Below are 17,146 nucleotides of genomic sequence, written 5' to 3'. Positions count from 1 at the left end.
GGTGTTCCAGAGGACAGTGGGTTTCAAGTTAGAAAAATATAAAACAGGAAAAAAAGATGTCTTGTTGCACACCACAACAGGTTTCCTCTCACGCTTGCAGTCTGTATCTAGCTCGACAGAGGACACTGCACACACCACACACACACACACACACACACACACACACACACACACACACACAAGCAGCTGGACATACTAATGAGCTGGTGCTGGCTGATTTACTGGAGTCAGTTCCTGAGGGGTGTCCTACTTTCCAAGTACACGTCTGTCAGTCTCTTCCTAGGCCCAGGGCTGACAACTTCCTGTAGAGGATGTCCCATTGTTGAGAAAGAACATTCGTTTTCCCGTTTTTCTCGTTTCCCCTTTTCACGTCATCTAGAAGTTACATCTAGAGTAGATCTTTTATTTTAATTGCTTTGTGCATTCTCAGTTCTTTGGAATGAGGGGGCTTTGAGACCTCATGGTTCTCTACATCAGCAAGTTCCCTAGGCTCAGCACCTTTGTCACATACATGCCCCCACCCCTCTATTGTTAAAAGATAGTATGTCCCAATGTCTGCAGTCTTTGGTTGAGATGATGTGTGAGATTTTGTGTGGCTACATTATACCTCTCAACACTGCTTAACAGTTGAAACATTGAAAGATGTTTCCCTTTTTCATAGTCTCTTGCATTTGTTAAATCATTCCCGACATGCTAGAAAATTGTTTTCTCTCCCTAAGAAAAGTGAAGAATTGTTACTTGTTATTTACAAATGAATGTCCAGAAAGTTTGAGAGAATCCAGACTCGAAACCTTAAGTTTCATTTGGCCTTTCAAAGCCACAGTCAAAATCGCTTTCTAGGCCACAAGTATGCTTTTAAAAAGCATCTTGGGATGCTTACGTGATGTGGGTATCTTGCACTGGAGCCACGATAGCATGGGCTTCGTCTCTTTTGCAAGTAAGATTTGCCAAAGCATACAGTGCAGTGCGATTTCAGTATTATTTTAACATGAGACCTAGGATGAAAATTGCTTCTTTGTTCTCCATCCCTCTTTTTTTTTTTAATGTTCACCATGTGAAATTATGAGCCTATTTCTTTGTGTTTGACACTAATAACTATTTAAAGTCTTCCTTCCTTTAAAATATGTGATCTAGAAAAAATTACTTACATTAAAAATGATTTTCATTATGTAAAGAAATGTGATTTCTTATTTATGATATATGTTTGCTAGGAAATTATTCTTTACTGATATATGCTAAAGACCAAGACCCATTACTTGAGCATAAGAAAAAAAAAATAAGAGCTTTCGGTCCTCACTGAAGAATCATTTCTTGTCTTTTTTTTTTTTTTTTTTTTTCTTTCAGGCTTTAGAAAATTTTTGAGCTTAGAGACAGTGTGTGTGTGGGTTCTGGTGAGTTGCCTTTCAGGACTGTCTAGGATAGCTAATGTGGGATAAGGTACCTGGACACTTTAGAGATTCAGCCCAGTGAAAAACTGTGTCATTCGCTGCTGGAGTTGCCTGACACCACCAGCTGCCCTACTTTCACAGATCTGTAAATCATGTCTAAGTGATGCTAGGCACTTGAAAGTGATGGAAGTAGGAGCTGGCATTCATGTTTCTTGAGGATTTGACAGTAGTAGTTTTTCAAGAAGGCGCAATTTCTAAGACAGCATGAACCACATAACTAGTGTGGGCAACAAACTCGTACAAACACTCTTGGCTACAATCTCAACTATAGAACAAGATAGCAGGTCCTATTAAAGCCATTTGTTCATATTCATCTAAGGGTTTCTCTCTACTCTTCTCCCTTTTATGAATTACAACTTTATGATTTTTCTCTATGGCTTTGCTTTCCTAAAATTTATAGAAAATTTTATCAATTAATTAGCTGCATTAAATCATATTTGTTAGTTGTGAGTAACCAACTTTCATATGCCGTTATGGTCCTTGGTAAATATCGCAAAATACTATTAGAATGTACTTGTAGATCATGGCAGGGTAACTTTTCAACCTAAGACTTAGAAGGCTGAGTCAGAGGATTTTGAGTTCAAGACCAGGTATGCATAGTGCATCAAAAAGAATAAAACATCTTTATGTGCTCTGTGTCTCACATTCCATTTACAGTCTGGTATGTAGCATCTTTCTTTTTCCTCTCTTTATTCATTTCTTCCTTCCTTTTTTTTTTTTTTTTTTTTTTTGAGTCAGGATATCACTGTGTAGCCATGGCTGACCTGGAACATGTGGATGCCAGCCTGATATCGAACACACACAGTTCCACCTACATTCCTAGCGCTGGGAGTAATGATGAGCACCACAACCCTTGGCCCCTGTAGCCTTCACACACACACACACACACACACACACACCACACACTATGTTTAACATAATATATATTATATATATATTATATATATGTAAAAGCAACAATGTCTCCCAAATAATAAAATCATTAGTCTTCCATATTCTTTGCCTTGGATTTCTTGAGGAAATTTCCTCTAATGTGTCACTGACGTTCAAAAGAAAACTAGATTGCTGTCTCCAAATTGAAAGTCCTCTTATGTGACTGTTGTGCCAATAATTATCCCACTGTGTATGTGCTAAGCCTGTATGTGTGGTCCAAAGAATTTATGTATACTCTTCTTATATTCATTTTTCTATCATGCATAGAAAGAGAGAGAAGAATACTTCCCTGATGTTCTTATTTTCCAGGCTCAGTGAGTAACAAGATTTTGCTTAATTCTTCATCTTTTCGTTTAGAAAAATATCATTTTCTTTGCAGGAATATTTTAGAGTAAATCTCAGGCATTCTATCATTGTTGCCCTACCTAATTTTTATATATGAAGCCCAAAAAAATACATTTAAAAGCTGTAACCCAAATAGTATTATTTCCTAATAAAAGTAATTCCTGATATCATCTGAAATAACTCATAATCAATTTTTCTCAGCTGGAAAAACACATGAAATTCTGACATTACATATTGATTATGCTTCAAAAGTCTGAAAATTAGCCCTTTGCAAGTCTGAATTCATCTTCAAATGCAAACATCATCATAAATTGCATTTAGGCCCTCGAAGCAATTCTAAAAAATTCCATTTAATGTGAAATGAAACACACACACACACACACACACACACACTCACACACACACACATGCACGCAGGAAGAATAATAGAAACAATACGTTTTTTATCGGAGTGTCAAACAAATCTGTCTGTGCAACAGCCCTTGCCACTTTTGAATGCTGCTACTTGATGTATATCACTGCTATTTTTGAGAATATAAGAGTGTACAGATCATTGTAGTGGTAAAGGAGGCTGTAAGAGCCAAGGCTTCTCAATAGTTGCTCACAAAACCACCTTCCTTGAAGAATTTGGACTTCTTACTGAAGTCATTTAAGAATAGGGGAAATGGACTCTTTGTTTCTTTGCTGTGTGCAACAAATAGGCTATTTTGTTCTCTGCCACACAAACTCTGTCAATGCACTTTGGAAAACGATGGAGCAATCTTTTCAGCTAAGAGAAAGTGGGAATGTTGCAAATGGACTTTGGTTGGTGTCTTATCCAGGTATTGATTCTTTTGGGGAAACAGATCCTCACATGAACTGGCCTGGAAAGTTATGTTTTAGCTTCCAAAGGACAAAAGTTCACTGGTCTCCTGAGAGACTGGACCTGCAAGGTGAGAAAATCAGCAACAAACAAACTAACAGAAAGCCAACCAACCAACTAACCAACCAACCAAAACCAAACAAAAAAACAAACCAAATAAAACAAAACACAAGAAACCCAGAAAGCAAACAAAATAAAAAACCAGGGTAACCACGTTTTCCCTCTCTTTTGTCCTACAGACACACCACCTAGCCTGTGCTTCTTACAGTCTGACTGTCTTCTTGCATTCTATATTCTTCTTCACCAACAGCTGCCCCTTGGGTATCTTAGTTTTGATTCAGTATGTGATAACTGACAAGAGTCTGTATCTGTGGCTATATTATCCAAAAGGCATCCAGCTTTGAAACAGTTGTGGTCGAGGGGACAGAGGGACCTAGACCACTGCCTGGTCAGGTGGCATGTGGGAGGCTGAAGGACAGGGTCAGCAGGTGTGGCCTAGAGAGACAGAGGTGCAATTGAGAGCAGCCCCAGAGTGTGACGTGGAGAGCACACCAAAGCTAAGTCTTAAACCGCATTCATGACAGGTGCTGACTGCCAATGAGCTGTCTGACTTTGCCCGTGGCCCTTAGTGGCCAGCTGTTTGCTCGAATTCCTGTATTTTACACGAGGCTCGTTTTCTCAGTAGTGGTTTCAGCTGATGCCACTCTCCCGAGGCGATCAGCTGCAGTGACCGTTATCTTGAGCTTCATGAGGCACCGTGGCCTCTGATGATGGGAGCTGTCAGCTCAGCGTCATCTCCACGTTGTGTCAGTCACCTTCATTTACAGCAGAAGACAGATGTGTCTCCACACTACAGTTTTGCTGGCAGATCACCTACTTCATTCTAGTCTGAAGATTACTTCCCACATTTGCCTCATTTTGAGGGCACATTTGCAGTCCATTTTCCTTGTTTGCTTTCTAAAAGCTTGGCCTCTGTTTTGCTTTTTCTCAGGGTGTAGATTATGTTCTATCAGGGGAAGGGAAACTGGAGTCGTTCATTGTTCAGTACAAATACGTATCTTAATATAACAATTCCTCAGACTTTCATGATTTTCTTTGGAGAAAATGCTAGTTTTATATGGAACAGTAATAAGTTCTATTGTGTTAATGTGTCCCCATGTATTTAAGTAGAGTTTTACAAGCTGAGGAATTTTCTTTGTGAAACTTAAAGGACAGATCGATGGAGAACCTCGGAAGTTATCATAGGCCTTGGCCCTGGCAAAGAAACAGAAAGAAGGACCCTGAGTTAATTTATAAGTGAAATGAGAACGAACACAGAAACAAGAGACTCCCTTGCCTCTTCTGCTTTCTTGCAGTCTCATAGTTAATATTTTTCAAAGCTGCAGGGAAAATGAATACGAACAGAAAACCTGAGATCCCTAGTCTTCTTATGGTGTTTCTGTTCTTAAAGGTCATCAGTGAACTGGAGGGTGGGCCCCACACTATTCCATAGGTGAAACACTGTATGTGGTAGTTTTGGAATCCCTGCAACTCGAGAGCATAGCGCACTTAGAACATTCTGTGAACCATCTTTGCTTTTGTGTCTGTGGTACAGTGTGTGTCAATGTGTTGTGATTGAAAGTTGTTAGGGTGGGGACCAGATTGCCTGTGTAATAATACCATCCTACGGCTTCTGACAAATGCAATGTCAGGTCACTGCTTATATTTCTCAGGACTTGGAGCTCTTCTGTTTTATCCTGGTTCCAGGGCAGGTGAGTCCAATGGCCGTTAAGTCACTCATGATTCCTGTGTAGTAGACAGAAGAGTCATGGGAGGATGTCTCTTCTCTCTCTCTGTCTCTCTGTCTCTCTCTCTCACGAGATGCTCCCTTGGTCACCTTTCTTAGCTTCTTCCATGAATCTCTTTTGATAAAAAGAGTGATGAGATGGGGCAAAGGGCAGCAGACCCTGGTCCATGGAGAGAGTGGGAATAGGAAGGTTTGCTTAAAGTAAACTTTGTGCAGCAAGTCAAGAGAGAGAAAGACACGGGCTTAGATGTGAACACTTGAGATTGTCATAGGCCCAGTCTGCATTTAGCTGTGGTTGACTTTCTGGGTGTGGATTGGCTATGGCCCAAGTTCTTCTTCAAATTCCTTCTGTTTTACCCCCCAACCCTTCATTTGGTTGTTAAAGTCAAAAATATAAGGAGAACACTTTCTGTTCTTAATTACCAGTGACTATACCCTCGAACCAAAGAGGCTAGGATCAACTTAGTTCTCTTTGTCTCTGCCACTACCATCCTATTCTAAGCTACCTGCAGAGACCATAAATGGTCCCAGTTCTACAATCTTGGCTCATTTGTCTATGCATTTGTTATTAGAAACTTTCAAAAATACAGACCAGGCTATGGCAAAGAGAAATGGATCAAGACAGGTTACCAACATATGCAAACCAAGTCTGGGAGCTTAAATAAACACATAAAACATTTACAGAAAAACAAAACAAAACTGGTGGATAAAGCTTTGATCACTTAAAAAGATAACATCTCTTCCTTTGGCCTTCCTTACTGCATGTGGTTGGTCCTGTCCAGTGGCTCTTATGCCTTATCTGCATTTTACCTTTTGCTTGTGATACTGTACTCAGAGTCCTGTCTGCTGTGAACTGGAAAGGCTTCTTTTTTTTTCTGTCTTAGTGACTGAGTTCTGTGTTTGGAGACTCTAGTTCTTTATAGAGCTGACTCTACTCATTTAGGTTTTGGTATAATACACAATTGCAATGGTCCTTTTTCCACAGTGCACACGACATAGCTTTTCTTTCTTTCTTTCTTTTTCTTTCTTTCTTTCTTTCTTTCTTTCTTTCTTTCTTTCTTTCTTCCTTCCTTCCTTCCTTCCTTCCTTCCTTCCTTCCTTTCTTCCTTCCTTCCTCTCTCTCTCTCTTTCTTTCTTCCTCTACCCTATCACAGTTTAGTTTCTTGACTTCACTTCCATGATCCAACTTGTCTTTTTATCTTTTTGGTCTATTTATTGTTTTTCCATCCAAATGAATTATCTTAGGTTCATTGTTCCTAGGTTCTTTTGTTGAAAATAAAGGGACAAATAGATTACTGAAGGGTAATACATAATGGAAACCCAATTTTATCATATTGTGTCTTGTCATAGTCCAACCATGATCAATTATCTTTACTAAAATTTAAAAGTAACCACGGTTTTATTAGAATATTTTATTTATGAAAAACAGACATATTAAGACTAATTTGGCTTAATAATACTTTAGTTCTTAGAACTTTTTTGTCATCTGTAATGAAATTAGTGGAGACATTTCTAATTTTACACATTATTCTTATTTGGTATATTCATAAGTGACAAGTGCCCATTGGACTACTAGGCTTTCTTCTGGCTCACTCTATATCTACAAAGTCTGCCCAGAAACACGTACGTGCAGCTGTCATTTGCCTATATTTCTCTCAGTTCCAGTGGAAGACACTAGCAAATGCATTATTTAATTCTTTATTTTTCTACTTATTTTTGAGACAGGGTCTCACAGTGTAGTTTTGGTTAGCCTAGAATTTGTTCTGTCAGAGCAGGCAGACCTCAAGCTATCAGAGTTATGCTTGCTGCTGCCTACTCAGTAATTAGTTACTGAATATTAGTGTCACTGGTGACTTAGTTAGACCAGAGTTTTATCACATGAGAGGAGGAAAACACAGGCCCCTTAGATACTTGCCAGTACTTTCCCCGGGGTTGGGGAACTCAGAGATTTGAGGGAATCAGTTTCCAGGTCCTCATCTTCTACACATACACTTATCCTTACCTTTCTATGAATTTGCCATGCTCACAATAGCTTCTCTAATTTGCTCCTTGCCTTGGGGTAGGAAATCCTCTAGGGCATCGCAAGCTATTTTTGTTTTCTTTATGAGATGAGAGAGTCACTGTGTTGTTCATGACTACCCTGACACAGTTATTTTTGCCTCAGTCTCCACAGTACTGGAATTATAGGCCTCAGACATTTTATCCTGTCTTTAAACCTGTTTGTTGAGTGGGCATCATGGTTAGAAAGGATTCAGGCCAGTTTGAAATGTTTATTGAGACATATGAGGGTATGAAGGGACTAATGACACTCTTCCTTTTCCATTTGTTCATTTTCAGTCTTCAACTTCAATTGTGTTATGTCTAGACTGTTAGAAGATAAAAGCCTCAAGGGACAAAGTAAAGAGCTCATCTGAGAGAAATGCTAAGTACTTAAAATGACCTTTGTCATGGATTTCAGTGTATTTTCTGCTGCACTTAATACATACTTATAAGATTTTTGCCAGCAGAGAGAAAATGTGCCCCAAAATATCGGCTGTGATATAGGCTAGTGCTTAGGTTGGAGTCCTGAGTAGAGGTTTGCTTGCAGGAGGCCTTTTGCAGAGTACACTTAGAAACAGTTCCTATACTGGTTAGTTTTTTCAACTTGACAGAAACTAGAGTCACATGGAAGAGGAAGTGTTGGTGTACTTTAAAAAAAAAACTATTTTATTTATGTTTCTTATGCCTCTACCGCCACCCCTTCTCTACTCCAATCTTTTCCAACACCCCTACGCCAGGTAGGAGAAAAAGAAGGTTAGTGGGGAGAGGGGGCGTAGTTCTCTTTGGCTGTTTAGAGCCATTGGGTTCCTTGAGGCAAGTCCAATCTTCATTTGAGGATATTTCCATCTCATCAAACTGTACCAGCAGGAACCAGGAGCAGGAGCGCTGTGTGTGTGTGTGTGTGTGTGTGTGTGTGTGTGTGAGAGAGAGAGAGAGAGAGAGAGAGAGAGAGAGAGAGAGAGAGAGAACAGCCTCCTTCTTTCTTAGAGCCCCCAAATAGAGTTTAAAAAACTAGTGACTAAAAGGAAGCTTCGTCTGATAAATTGCCTTCATCAGACTGGCTTTGGACATGTCTATGGGGCCATTTTCTTTTTTGTTGATTGATGTGGGTGAGCCCAACCTGCCTCCCCTGGGTAGGTGGTCCTTGGCTGTGTAGGAAAGCAAGCTGAAGAAGACATGTTGAACAAGCCAGTAAGCAATGTTTGTCTCTGGTTTCTACTTCAGGCTCTTGCCTTGGCTTTCCTGGAGGATCGACCATAACCTGTCAGCTAAAATAAACTCTTTGTTTTCCAAGCTGCTTTTGGTTATGGTGTTATCTCAGCAATTGAAAGCAAACTAGGACAGTACCCATGGGAATGGATAGTGAGAGAAGCCAGGCTACAATGTAGTTTCGACAAAGCCCTCAACCCCTTCCTTAAACTCGCTGCAGCCAGGTGGGGCCTGCAAAATTGTTGAGAATTGAGACACAGTAGCTGGATTGCCTAGGAAATACCCAGCTTTGGATATAGTATCTGCCTGTAGCAGAGCACAACAGCAAGGAAGGAAGTCTTAGCCACACAGCCTTACTGGCTGCCCCTAGGAAAGTGAGAACTTTGGTCTTGAATAGAGTGGGTTTGGAAGGTTGCCAGTATCCAATACAGTTACTGATTGAGTCTTCTAAATGCAGCATTTTTTTTCTCCTGAAACCACTAATTGTTTAGGATAAATTGGTTAAAAGTCAAAGATAAAATCTATGCATGATTTCTTTAATATTTTGTGTGCATTTTAACATTGTGACTATATACATGAACAAATTATATTATGAACTGATTATTCCAATGCTGCTCAGTTTTCTTCCTGTTTCATCACAAATATTTAAATATGTTCTATTTCCTAAAACAGTCACATGCTAGTGGATGGGTTAATTTTTGCAGAATACACTGTTTGAATCATCAAAAAGATAAGAAAAATTATCATGACTAGAATGACATTTAATTTAGATGTTTCTAATTTTATACTTGATTTGTATTTAATTACACTCAAAGTTGCAAGCCAGAGGTAAAATGTACAATCACAAAGTTCACAGAGCAGGTCTAGGCACTTTCTAGGATTTCAACATAATGTGCAGAAGTCTTAGTCCCTTATCATCTTTATTATTACTGTTTGGAGTGAAGGATGAGACAGGTTTTCATTTTTTTAGGCTGTACCCCGTTCTCATATGTAACCGTGGTTGTGCTTGAACTCATGACATGACACTCCTAACTGTACCTCCTAAATGCTGGAAATACAAGCATGTCTGACAGTCTTGTATTATTTTAAATTTTGACTGCTTTAGCTGTTTCTGTTATTCAGTGTGATGAATAATTTATTTTCTCGTTTTTTTTTAATGTTTGACTCAGAACAATTTTGATGTATTTATGTAAGTGAACAGTAAAGTTGAATTTTCTCTGGGAGGGTATTGACCTCCAACTATATGGTTGAACTGTTTCTCTCTCTGTGTTTGTCTCTTTCTCTCTCTCCACATTCCACTTGTTATCTCCTCCTACTCTTCATATCTTAGTTTCTGCCACTTTTCAATGATGTCATGCGTTGAGGACCAAGATTTTAATCCACAGTCCTCTGGGACATATTCCAGATCTGAACTGATGTGGTTACCCAGCTAATCTTTCTCCCTAGTACTTATCTCCCAGCACTCTTTATTCTCATATATATATATATCCCTATATATATAGGCTCATTTTCTTTATTCACTAGAATAAAAGTTCTGTGAAGTCAGAAATGCTGTTGTATTAAGATTTTAAAGGTCATCTTGTTTTTAATTATGTGTATATGTGTGTAGGGAGGGCAGGTGCCCATGTTGTATAGAAGAGGACATCAGCTCCCTTGGAGCTGGGATTATAGATGGTTGTGAACTGCTCTTTGTGGGTGCTAGCAACTCAGTCCTTTTACAAAATCATCACACTTTCCACCACTGTGTTGAGAGCGTACCGCTTGTGTTACATTTTCTACACTCGGTTTCTAGGAGGCAAAAAAATGCCTGGCTCTTAATAGGTGTGCAAGAAATTTTTGTTTAAAATAATAGAAAAATGAATGATTAAACAAATGGGGAAGAAACAGGGAAGCGTTGATTTCTTGAGGCAGGTGATCATACTGATAATTTAATACAAATGATACTTAGGTTTTAAAGAGACTGGAAGGCTCTGCTATTGTAAGATGTTGAGCGAGATCCTGGGCAGAATAACCATTTGAGTATTGTTTTAGCACTATAAGCAAGTTCTAAATTTGGATCACCCTTGCTCAGAGTAAGTCTTGTTCTTTGTCTCTTGGTCTCCTTGTCAGCATTTTCACTCATCCCAGCACGTGCACCAATTCAAAAGCACATCTCCTTTTTGGGGGCTGAGTCTGGTTTGTTTCTCAGCATCCCTACCCCCACCCACATTCACAGTGGAAGGTTACTTTCATTCTTGGGGAGGATGACACAGGTGGGAGAGGCTCAGCATTCAGATGAAAGGGCCATTTTGGTATTATTTAACTATGCTTTGGCAAGACTCTGGTCAGTGTCTGGTTTCTCTTTAGAGCCATTTTTGCATTATATTACAGTACTCTGACTGTGCTATGCCAAGGAAATTAAGATCAGCTGGAACACTCTGTTGGTCATTGGCTTGGACTCTTAGAGCACTGGGAACTTGATGACCTCATTTAGGCTGAACCTGCCTTTGTCCCAAGAGCATAAGGGCTCTTTTACAAAACCATGTTTGCAACTTGGGAAAGATATGAAAGAGGTTCAGACAAAAATGACTTAATAGTGGAAGATATTTGGGTCAATGTTGAATATGGAATACACAACACATGATGACAGTTTAATTGAGAAAGATGAGGCAGAGAGTCCCTAAAACAAGACCTTAGCCACCAAGTTCAGTGATCTTAGAGACTAATTTGAAGATTGGTTTATAAGTGCCTGTGCATTTGTATGTGATGGTGAGATGTTGATTCTGGATGTCTTCCTCAATCTCTCCTTATCTTTCTGTTTGTTGAGACAGGATCTCTTACTGAACCTAAGCTCTCTAATTAAACCAGGTTAGGAGGCTCCCGAACCCCAAGAATTGTCCTGTTTCCAATGCTTGGCGTTGAGGTGTGTTTTTATGTGGGCTTCGGGGAGTCAGGCTCAGGTCCTGAATCCTTCCTCGTAGGCACTTAACTAACTGAGCTCTGAAAGACATGGTTTAAAGAAGACTAAAAGAAAAGATATGTCCAGAGTGCCAGCAGCTGCTTATGCGTCTTCTGTGCTGTCAGTCTGAGAAGACTTCCAGGATAAGGTATACTTTGAATGAACATCCTCTAAACAGTGGGGCTTCCAGTGGGCTCAGTATGCACAGGTTGTATGAGAACCTTGTAGACGACAGTCATATGAGAAAAATGCATGGGAAACATGGAGAACCTTTTTGATGATGATGATGATGATGATGATGATGATGATGATGAATGTTGGAGACAAGGAGTCACTTTCTAGCCTGCAGCCTAGCCTCATAGAGATCTGCCTGCACCTTCCTCCTAAGTGCTGGAATTAAAGACATATACTTGTCATACTCATAAAATTAATTATTAAATTAATTTTAATTGAAAGTATGAAGAAGACTTTTTTTAAAATGTGGGGATGCATTTGAGAAAAATGACAGTTAATGTGGATTTTTTTTCAAGCACAAATTGAGTAGCTTAGTAATATTAATTTTTTTTGAGATGCTAAGGGCTGGAAACTAATCTCTCTTTCATGTTGGGTGCTTCTGGCAGAGACATTTGAAAAGTTCTAGTGTTTCCAGTTCTGTGAGAAGGGCCTGTTTGCAACCTCCATTTCTTTCATCTCATTTCTTCTCTGGCCAAAGTTCTTTTTCCAGATTTTTTTTAAAAAAAATATTATTTAGTTAACATCGGTGTCACTAGAATTGGGGCTATTGGGCTTTGTTGCATTTGAAAAGTAGTTTTTGCTTCATGTTTTCTCATGTCCACAGGAAAATGGCTCTCAGTAATGTGTTTGAAGACCAGTTAATCCCTAGCAACCATCTTCTCTGCCATTATTTTGATGGCTCTGAGTTTGGTACACTTTTCCTTCCTGAGACACCTTCATGGTTTCTGCCTCTTGCAGAACATGTTGTAGGAATATAATGTCTGTGATATTTAGGGTTTTGTCTTGAGATTTATTTTCATTTTCCTGCTAATGTGATCTCATTGGTTTCCATGGCTGCAATTGCGGTACAGTAAGTTGGAGCTAGACGTTTTCTTGGGATCCTTGCATTCACTGGTGCAGCTCAGAAATTGCTCCAGCTCAGCATATTCTTAACAGAAGCAATTATTTTCTGTTGAGGCTTGCTCCTTCTCCTCTATTACCCTTCACTGTTAATTGAAGACTTTCCCCTCATTCTAGCCAATCACAGCTCCCAGCTTGTCTTCAGCCTCTCTGTTTCTAGCTCTCCTTATCCATCAGATTGGTACCTAGTCCCCTCGAGAAGACAAGTCTTGGGTTGTCCCTGTGTGTATAACCTGCCTTCCATGGTGGTAGCTTAGTCCAAAGCGTCTCTCATAAGCATTTCGAGTCTCTTCTCACTACTCATTCTGTTTTGCTCTTCTGATATTAGAAATACAATATGCTCTGATTGGCCTGCTCTTTCATCACCTCCCCCTGAGGAGGGAGCAGCCCTAACAGGCCACAGAAGATGACAATGCAGCCACTCCGGATGAGATCTGATAGACTAAGATCAGAAGGAAGGAGAGGAGCACCTCCCCTATCAGTGGACTTGGGGAGGGGCATGCGTGAAGAAGGGGGAGGGAAGGTGGGATCAGGAGGGGAGGAGGGAGGGGCTTATGGGGGGATACAAAGTGAATAAAGTGTAATTAATTAAAAAAATAAAAAAAATATTCTGAGAAACTGTCAAAAAAAAAAAAGAAATACAATATGCTTTAATTTTGTTGTTGCTGTTGTTAGGAAGGTTAAGTTCGTGCTACACAATAGCTGTTTTACAGTGTTTGATTTATTGGCATTTAATGCAGTCATAGCCACTGTTCTACTCATGTAGTTTCGAACCATTTTCATCACTGAAAAGAAGCCCTGTCCCCATTAAACTGTCTCTCCGTTCTTCTTCCCTCTCAGTCACTGACAGACATGAGCCTGTGCTTCATTGCTATAACTTTACAAATCCTGGACATTTCATAAAATCGGGTTCCTACACCATGTGGCCCTTTGAGTCTTGTTTCTTACAGTCACCCTGTTTATGTTTATTTTATAGTGCAATAGCTTCACCCCATGAAACAATTCTCAGTTTGTAGAGATGTAATTAGTTTCTCTTTTTAATAAACAAGCAATTGTTACTAATTCCTGATCACTTCTTTACTCTCCATCTTTTTTTGTTCCTTTCTTTTTACTTTGAGGGAAAAATCTGTTCAGGGTTGGTGAGCCTCATCTTTTCCTACCATTATTTTATACATTAACAACACAGAGCATTACAACATGTTTCAATGTATATAAAAGTACAGTGGGGTTGGCAAGATGGGTAGGTAGATAAAGCTGCTTACTACAAAGTCTGATGACCTGGGTTTGTTTCTCAGGATCTATATGATGGAAGGAGAGAACTGACTTCCACAAGTAGTTGCTTTCTGGTCTCTTCGTGCATATGTGTGTGTGTGTGTGTGTGTGTGTGTACACCCGTTACATATGGCCTCCCTTCATAAATAATCAAATAGAATATTTTACAAAGAAAAATACATTAATATGTATATTTTAACTTTGTTTTTTTTTCATTTTTTTACTAACCCATATTAATGATTCTCTAGCTGGCTTATTTTTTCTTGCACATATCATAATTTATTGTCTTTGTCCATTAGAAAAATTCCATCACAAAATGTGCAAGGGTTTCTCTTTCTGTTCTCATAAATGGAATTGTTAGAGTGTGAGGTCAGTTAACTTTTCAGTATAACTAGATTCTACCAAATGGCTCTCCTGAGTAGCTGTTACCGCCAACACTATATGTGTCTCTGTTTCCACACTTTCTGTTCAACAGCAGGTATTTCACAATTTTATGATTTTATTAAATCTGGCACATTTAATGAATTGTAACCGATAAGTTCATTTGCATTTTCTTAATTATCTATGAAGTTTTCATTAGCTTCTGGTTACTCATTTCTCTTCTTTGTGAATTATCAATGTTTTTCTATTATGTTATTTTTCTCTTCAGAATGATTTATGAGAGTCACTTACAGCACATTAATAATCACACTTTTGATAGTTATAAGCATTACAGTTATGTTTACTCAGTAATTGTGATTTGCCTCCTAAAATATTCTTAGAGTTTCTCTTCTGTACAGAATATTGTCTACTTTTGTACTTTTGTGTGTCTTACTTGATATAAGTTAACTTTCTATGTCATAAATATATTTGCATCTGACCATTTTGGCATTTGAGTTACTATGTGAGGCCTTTTAACACATCATTATTTAATTCTAATTTTTCTAAAAGACTACCCACTCATACTAGCGTTAAATATCATATATTAAAGTGATCACCTCTCATCTTTTTTACAGAGCTTTGAAAACTTTCTTTCATCATGGCACCACCTCCTCAGGGAAATAATAGTTTTGAAGACAACTCCAGTTATAACATTTATTTCTTAAACTCATTTCACAGATCCTTCATCTCTGTGCAAATGCTGATTCCAATGAGGTCCTTGAGATGCTATGGGGCTGGGCCAACTCTCTCCTCCTCTTTCTAACCTTTTCTGGTTTATATCATATGCTTTGACCACACTGGAAATCTTTGATTTCCTAATGCACAACTTCTCTGATAAAATAGTGAAATTCAGCCACATTTTGACACAAGGCCCAAGGGCCAAGGCCTCTCATGAAGTCAATGCTTAGTCTGCTGTGTCCCTCTGCTCCTTCGTCTTTAAATAGCTAGTTTGAGGTGCATCTCGTGGAAGCGTCAGCTCAGAGAGCTTCCTCTTTCCCTGACAGACGAGCTGCCCTGTTTGGAGATGATCTACCTGGTCAGCTACATGGCACAATCAGTCTATTTACTTACCAATATCCCATGATCTTGGAAACATTCCCAGGCTACAGGAATCATGTTTACCTTTGACATCAATCTATTTCTGGACTCTTAACATTGTACCTGGACTGACAAGGTCCTCTGTTAATACTGGTTGAATGAATAGGAGCTTCATAAAACCCAGCTTTGAGCAGGATTTGTTCCAAGATGCCTAATAAAAGGATATGTGTGCATACATACATACATACAAACATACATTGTGTGTGCATGTGCAAGTTTGTGTGTGGAACTCATGTATGAACTGGCCAGAAGACAGCCTCAGATGTTCTTCTCAACAGCCATGGATATCTACCTTGTTTCTTAACTCAGGGTCTCCCTGGAATCCGGGGCTCTCAGATTCAGGTAGACCTGCTGCCCTGTGAACCTCAAGGATCTGTTTATCTCCACCCCATGACCCATAGCTAGGATTACAAGCAAGCACCTCCCCACGCTGTGATTTTTATTATTGTTGTTTATGTGGACCATGGGGATCAAATTGCTGGTCTTCATGCATGCTGGCAAGCATTTTATTGATTAGGTTATTTCCCTAGCCTCGCTCCATGTTATTTTTCCTGTGGAGAAGTATGCTGCTTTTGAGAAATATGAAAAATTCCTTTTGTTGCAATTTCAGGAAGCACCAGAAACCTTTATCATTATTTTACACTGTGTAGGATTTTGAGTGATTTTTCAGAGACCAGAAGAGAAACTTGATTATCTTAAGATCAGGTTGTATTTTTATTGAATTAATAAAAATTCAATAAATTTGAATTTTATTGTGCTCAGATTATAGTCTTAGATTTAACTAAGTTTTATGTCAGGAAAAAAAAATCCTACTTCATGTCCTAGAGAACAACTGGACAAAATAGGGAAATTGGAGAGGACAGAGACCCTTGGACAGAGCCAGGGCACCTGCAGAGAGAGTTACTACCTAGCAATGGCCCTGTCTTGTTAATCTCTGGTAGTCACTAACAGGCCACACAGGTCTGTAAATATGAACTGGGAATAAGCAATGTTGTTAAAAGTGCAAAAATTAGGAAGTCCTTCTGGCACTCAGAGATTAAACTGACTTCCATTTAGAGAAGAATTTGATGGTCCTTTCCTTATCAATACAATCAGTCTTATACAGTTTGTTTTCTATGTGGTGCTGTAACAAGCCCTGGCCTGGAGCATGTGACAAGAAGTACACAACCTCATGCACCACCCTGGAGAGTCTGTGTCTATAGGCTGAGGTAGAAGGACTGTGAACAGAAGAACCCTCTATGTCTGTGGCAGCCTGTCTTAGGCCACTTTTGAAGCAATCTTGCTGCAGTTCCATTGCAGGTTTGGAAGAACAGCACTTCCCCTTCTAGGAAGCACTGGGCAATCTGCCATCCTCGTGGGAGAAAGTGTTTCTTATTCATCATATCCTTGCTACACATTTGTGCATTTGGAAGTTGTCAATGGATAACCCTTGTCTACATCTCTTCACTTCATCTTAAACTGATTAGCTTTTGCTTGGATTTTAAGTGAGGTCACCTTTTAAAAGAAAGTGTGTTTACTGTTGGAGAAGGATGTTGTTTGGCAGGTGGGAACTGTCTCTTCTCCAAGGCTGCTGAGTGGCTTTTGAGCGCACAGGGGGCGCTGTGCGAACATGCTTTGGCCTGGGCAGTTCAACACACAGGCAGCAGAGGAGGCATGCTTTA

At 39.3% G+C, this 17,146-nt stretch overlaps 1 protein-coding gene across 1 annotated transcript in view; it reads left to right on the top strand.

Moving 5' to 3' along the window:
- The window catches only part of Grb14 (growth factor receptor bound protein 14), a 114,538-nt gene that overhangs the window by 8,977 nt on the left and 88,415 nt on the right, over positions 1-17,146 (top strand). The window lies entirely within an intron of this gene.

The sequence above is a fragment of the Meriones unguiculatus genome, chromosome 8, assembly GCF_030254825.1.
Source record: "Meriones unguiculatus strain TT.TT164.6M chromosome 8, Bangor_MerUng_6.1, whole genome shotgun sequence".
Lineage (NCBI taxonomy): Eukaryota > Metazoa > Chordata > Mammalia > Rodentia > Muridae > Meriones > Meriones unguiculatus.
This window is presented reverse-complemented; position numbering and strand designations above follow the sequence as displayed.